This window comes from Cordyceps militaris (assembly GCF_000225605.1).
Source record: "Cordyceps militaris CM01 unplaced genomic scaffold CCM_S00003, whole genome shotgun sequence".
NCBI lineage: Eukaryota > Fungi > Ascomycota > Sordariomycetes > Hypocreales > Cordycipitaceae > Cordyceps > Cordyceps militaris.
Genome location: NW_006271971.1, coordinates 980,178 through 987,303, shown reverse-complemented (window position 1 = coordinate 987,303; position 7,126 = coordinate 980,178).

Genomic DNA, 7,126 nt, shown 5'->3' with positions numbered 1-7,126 from the left:
TATTAGTATTAGCCTTTATATTACGCTAGCAAGTACTATAGTAGATATAGTTAGCTAAGTATAGCGGATATTTAGTAAGATATACTATATATAGAAGTATATAGTAAATAGATTTATACTATATATAGTTATATATAATAGCTAGTTATACTATATAGTATATATATATAGTAATTATACTATATAATAGTATATAAAGAAGTCTTAGTACCTATAACCTTAATATAAGGTATTATAAGGGCTACTATAGTAGGTAACTAAGCTAATAAAGCTAGACTACTATAAAGGCGCTATTACCTCCTATAGGTAAGTAAAGCAACTACCTATAAGCTATTAACTACTAATATATATAAACTACTAATTATTCCTTTATTCTTATAATTTCCTAATAGTACCTAAGGTACTACCTATTTATATATTTAACTATAGCCTCTTCTTTCTATAGTTTATTTTATTAATTAATTAAGAATTATTATTATATAACTATTCCTATAAAGTACCTTTATAAGTACTCTATACCTATAATCTTATAACTATTACCTATTTAGAATAGTAATCTTAATACTAATTAGTAATTACCTTTACCTTAATTATAAATTTCTAATAGAATACCTATCCCCCTTATACCTTTATAGCCTTATAGCCTTTTAGAACTATCTATTTTATTAATTATAATATCTAGTATACCTACTAGAAAGCCTAGTATACTACCTAGTATACCTAGTAACTTAATTAATAAAAAACCTTTAATTAAGTCTTTAGTATAATTTTATATAACTACTCTTAAGATTTTAAGCTACCTATTAGCTATAATCCCTAATAAGGTACCTAAAAGCCTTACCTACTTTACCTATCTTCTTCTAGCTAACTAGAAATTATTCTAGCTATACTTTCTTACTTAGAGTATTAAAGAAGCTATTAACCTTAATTAATAGACTATTATAGTAATTATTTTCTATACCCTTATATATAATACCTATTATAAATAGTTTAGTAACTACCTCTAGGAGTACCTTTATAAGGATTTTACCTACTAGACTAAAACTAACTAGAAAATAGTTAATAAGGAAGTTCTTTATAAGTTTAAAGACTATTTTAATAATACTAAAGTTACTTTATATACTAGTAAAGAATAGTAGATTATTAAAACTATTTAGAAGACTATCTTTAATAAATATATTAGCTATAAAAGTAATTACCCTTTTCTTTCTTTAAAAGAAGGACCTTTTTTAATATAGCCTAATTAGCTTTTAGTAAAACTATTTACTATTAAATTAGGATTTATAAAGAAGCTACTATTTAGTTCTCTTCTAGCTAATAAACCCCTAAAGCTAGTTAATAATAAAAAGAAGAATACTTATAGCTTTTTCTATCTAGATAATAATAACTTACTCTAGATAGCCTAGGTATTAGTACCTTAATATATACTACTATTAGAACTACCTTAAGAAATACTAAAGAAAGACCTATATAGTATAGAAAATACCCTACCTAAACCTATAAAGGTTTATTAGAACCTTTATATAACTAGGCTTCTTTTAGTACCTAGTACCCCCTAGGTACCTAACTTACTTATAGTAATTAATACCCCCTAAGCACCTAGCGCCCTTATACTACCTAATACCTTATAGAACTCTAGCTATAATAAGTATACTTAGCCTTTTATACTATAACTATACTAAGAAAACTCTACCTATTAATACTATAAAAGGTAGGCTACCTATTAACCCCCTAAATATAAGGTATAGCTACTACCTTTACTAAGACTACCTATACCCTTACTATAGCTATTATAAAGACTACTATAGCTATTATACTAATAAGGAGTATTATTACTACCTTTAAAACTATTACTACTACCTTTATTACTATTATATTACTCTAGTAATAAAGGGTATAAATAACCTAAAGATAAACCCTCTAGGCTACTTATAGTAAACTTAAATATATTAAAGTAAATTAATAATATTACTAAAAGGTATTAAGAAGTTAATAAGTATAGTAAAAAAAGGTATAACTTCTTCTATACCTAGATATATAACTTTATTAACTATTATAATTAAGCCTAGCTTCTAAAAAAGGCTTTATTATATATATTCTTATTAATACTTATTAGAAGAGCCTTAAAGTACTATATCTAGGTAATTATAAACTATTAAATAATTTATAATAAGATAATTAAGGTAGTTTATAACTAATTTAAGCCCTTATTAACTTAGGACCTTTATATAAATAAATAAAAGCACTTTTTACTAAATAAGCTAATAAAGAAATACCCTATAAAGTCTATTATTAACTACCTTAAGTTACTAGTTAATAAGATCTAGGTTCTATATTAAAGACTATTTTCTATATTAAAAAATATAACTATACTTACTAAGACTTAAAATATACTAAAAAGTACTATATATAGTAATAAAGCCTATATTATAGCTTTTATATAGCCTTTAGAATACTATAAAGACTTAATTTTAGTACTTTAATAATTAATCTATATATATAAGTAAACCTATTTAAAGTGCTAGAACTTCTATATTAATAGGTAGTTTTATAGTATCTAAATTCTTCTAAAGAAATAACTTAATAGCTTAAATAATACCTTAAAATACTATTTTATATATTAAAAAAAAGACTATTAATTAATAAACTATACTAAAAAGGAATAAAAAAGCACTTATAATACCTAAGATACTTATAAGATTTACTAAAAGCCTTTAAATAATAAAAAGTACTAGGCTTTCCTAATAGCCTTTAAGGGAGCTCTAGAAGAGATACTATTAGTTTAGAATAAGGTTAATACCTATATTACTACTTTATCCTTTAATAAAGATAACTCTTTAGTAGATAAATAAGAAGATATATAAGTATTCTTCTTAAAAGCTATTAAGGCTTTTATTATAGTAAAAGACTAATTCCTTAAAAAGATTATATATTTCCTTATTAATACCTTTATTAAATATACTATTTATACTAAAGATCTATTCTAAAGTATTTCTAGTATTTTTAACTATAAAGAATAGTATATAAAGGATATTTTTAAAGGGATTCTTCTTAATATAGGTATTATTAGTACTTTTAATACTAGTATAGTATAAGTAAAAGTATTAATAAAACTAATTTTAAGCCTTTAGGTTATAGAATTAGCCTTTATTATAATAGTATACTTTAGTACTAGCTTTATAACCTCTATTAGTAAGATTATAATACTTATAGTACTTAGAGTAATTATATTCTAAATACTACTAACTACTATACTATTCCTACTTTCTATTAAGAATATAGATATACTAGGGATTTAGCTAGATAATATTAATAATATACTTTACTAAGGATAGCTAAAGGTCCTTATTATAAGATATTAGGGATACCCCTAGTAGATACTATATACTATTAAAGCTACTACTTTCTACCTAATAGAAGGAGAACTCTAGTACTTATACTACTACTTTAAGCACTCTTTAATAGCCTACCTTAGCTAGATACTAGAATATATAGAAAAGGAATTTAGTAAAGAAGTACTAAACTACCTAATAGCTACTTATAAGTAATACTAACTATATACTAAGTCCCCTAGATAGTTCTAATTTACCCTAAAGGATAAGTATAAATTTAACTATAAAATATTAGCTAATATAATATATCTTAATAATTAATAACCTATTCTATATATACTAGATATTACTACCTCCTTCTAGGTAGCTTAATTCCTTTATAGAAGTATAGAAAGCCCCCTAAAGAGTACTAAAAGCTTCTAGGATATACTCTAGTATTATTAAATTAATATATACCTTAAACCCCCTAAATAGATTATTTATAATACTAGAAGCAACTTTTTATTAACTAAATTCTATAAATATATAAAGAAACTAGATATTTAAGTATACCTAATACCTATAAAAGCCTATAATATAATTAATAAGCTAGAATATTACTATACCCCCTTTTAATATACTTATAATATTATCTATAAAGAGTTATAAAGTACCCTAGGTATTAATAAGTACTTATAACTTACTATTAAGGCTATAAATAACTTTACTAGCCTTAATAGCCTAGTACCTACCTTATTAGTCTTTAGTACTTACCCCTACCTCTTAGAAGGCTCTTTACTATACCCTTTAATAGCTTAATATACTAAAGCCCTCTAGAAGATAACTAATACTACCTAGAAAACCCTTTCCTTATAGTAAGTATATAAGGTACTAGCTATATATAATAGCCTTAATATAAGCCCCCTATATTACCTACTACTATAGTTAGATATTTATATTTAGTATAAAAATACTAACTAGACTAGCCTTTATAAGTTAATAAGTATAGATATTAGAAAATATATTATAAAAATACTATCTAGCCTTATTAGCTTCTATATAACTACTATATATTTATTCTTTACTAAGAAGGACTTAAATATAGACCTAGAAGTATTATAAGCCCCTAAAAGTAATACTAATAGTAAGTATAACTTTAATAATAACCTAGACTATAATTATTAGGCCCTTAAGACTACTAAAGCTACCTTAAAGCCTACTAAAGCCTCTTTAAAGCTTACTAAGACTACTCTAGAACCTATTAAAACTATTCTAAAGCCTTTTAAGGCTACCTTAAGGCCTATTAAATAGATCTAAGTTATTATCCCCTATAAGCCTAGGTATTTATAAGAAATTCTTAGTATTAAAATAAAATACTAGCCTATAAAGTACTAAATTCTATTAAAAATAATTAAAGATAAAATATTCTTTTTTATTAAAAAGAAGGATAATATAAAGTACTACTTAAAGCTTTAAAAGGATAGTATACTCCCTAATAATAAACCCCTATTCCTTACCTTTACTAAAAAGAAGTTATAAAGCCTTTTAGAATATAGAGTTTTTTAATTTATTAAGTTTAACCTTACTATTTACTATAAATACCTATTTAAGTTCTAAATAGTTAATAAGATTAAATCTAATACTATTAGAAAACTTATAGAAAAAATATATATAATTCTATATAGTTATTAAGACTATAGTAAAGATATATTACTTACCTAATTACTAACTATCTAGAGAATAAGCTAATATTTAATCCTAAGCCTTATACTAACTTAAATCTAATAAGGTTAGTTACTATAGTTTTAGAATATTACTTAAGCCTATATATAGGCTAGAACCTACCTCTAGTAGTATATTCTTACCTAGATTCCCTTAAAACTCTACTATCTCTACCTTAAGAGTACTATTATTAAGGTTATTTTACTACTATATAGTATCCCTAAGTCTAGTACTTACTAGTAAGTAATATACTTTACTTACTACCTTAAGAAGCTTAAGATAATATTATTTACCTATAACTAGTATTTTTTATTAGCTTTAGGCTTTAATCTAGGTATTATTAGTATATAGACTAATAATATAATTAGCTTTAGTATTACTACTTTTAGTAAATAAGAAGCTAATATCTTTATTATTACTAGATTCTAAGCTAAGCTAAAAGAGATACTTATAATAAAGAACTTATTAATATTTAATAAATACTATATCTTTTTAGGTACTAATAGTACTATTTTAATAGTCTTAAAAAGATAATTAGAAAAGCTTTAGTTACTAATAGACCTAAAAGGGTATATTAAATAATAAGCTTAAGATATATACCTAGCCTTTATATACTAACTAGAAGCTATATTTAACTTATTTATTACTATATAATTTAAGGAGCCTAAAAAAGATAATTTTAAGTAACTAAATACCTATATTTAGTAATAAATTAAGAATACTACCTAAGGCCTTTAGTACTTACTAATCTAGTTAGGAATAGCTAAGCTATTTATTTTTATTAATAGTTCTTTTATTAATAATAAAGATTTAAGTTTTTAATTAAAATATATAATTATTCTAGGTAATAAGGAACTAGTTAACTATACTAAAATTACTATTTAAGGTAATATTATTACTTAAAGCTTAATAAAAAATAAGTATATTACTTAAAGTATACTAGTATTAAAGCTATATAGTATAGTTCTAGGTACTAATATAAGCTATACCCTTTTTACTACCCTAAATAGAATTATAAAGTTAATAGGCTTAGTAATAATTCTAATAGTAGTTTATATAGATTTATTTTTATTATATAAATATTTAATAAAGCTTAGAACTACTAAGAAGAAGTGCCTAATAATTAATATTATAATACTATACTAATCCTATAAGTATTATAAGCTTACTAAGGTCTACTAGATTAATAGTAATAATAACCCTATAAATATATTAATAAAGGCTACCTTAAATAAGGCACTATAAAAGCTAGTTAATAATAACTAGTTAATACTATATATTTAAGGCTAGGTTAGCTATACTATAGAAGCTATAAAGAGGCCTAAAGGCTATATAACTTAGCTAAAAGAAGAAACTACTAATATTATACTAGTAAGTACTATAGTAAATATAGTTAGCTAAGTATAGTAAATATTTAGTAAGATATACTATATATAGAGGTATATAGTAAATAGATTTATACTATATATAGTTATATATAATAGCTAGTTATACTATATAGTATATATATATAGTAATTATACTATATAATAGTATATAAAGAAGTCTTAATACTTATAACCCTAATATAGGGTACTATAGGGGCTACTATAGTAGGTAACTAAGCTAATAAAGCTAGATTACTATAAAGGCGCTATTACCTCCTATAGGTAAGTAAAGTAACTACCTATAAGCTATTAACTACTAATATATATAAACTACTAATTATCCCTTTATTCTTATAATTTCCTAGTAGTGCTTAAGGTACTACCTATTTATATATTTAACTATAGCCTCTCCTTTCTATAGTTTATTTTATTAGTTAATTAAGAATTATTATTATATAACTATTCCTATAAAGTACCTCTATAGGCACTCTATACCTATAATCTTATAACTATTACCTATTTAGGATAGCAATCCTAACACTTTAGGGTATTACCTACTAAAGGCTAGCTAGCTCTTTATTAATACCTTTATTAGTATTAGCCTCTAGGGTATTACCCTTTAAAGGCTAGTAAGCTCTTTATTTACTACTATTTTCTTACTTTTAAGACTATTATAAGCTAACTAGTACTAAGCCTTTAAGGTATTACCCTCTAAAGGTATTATAG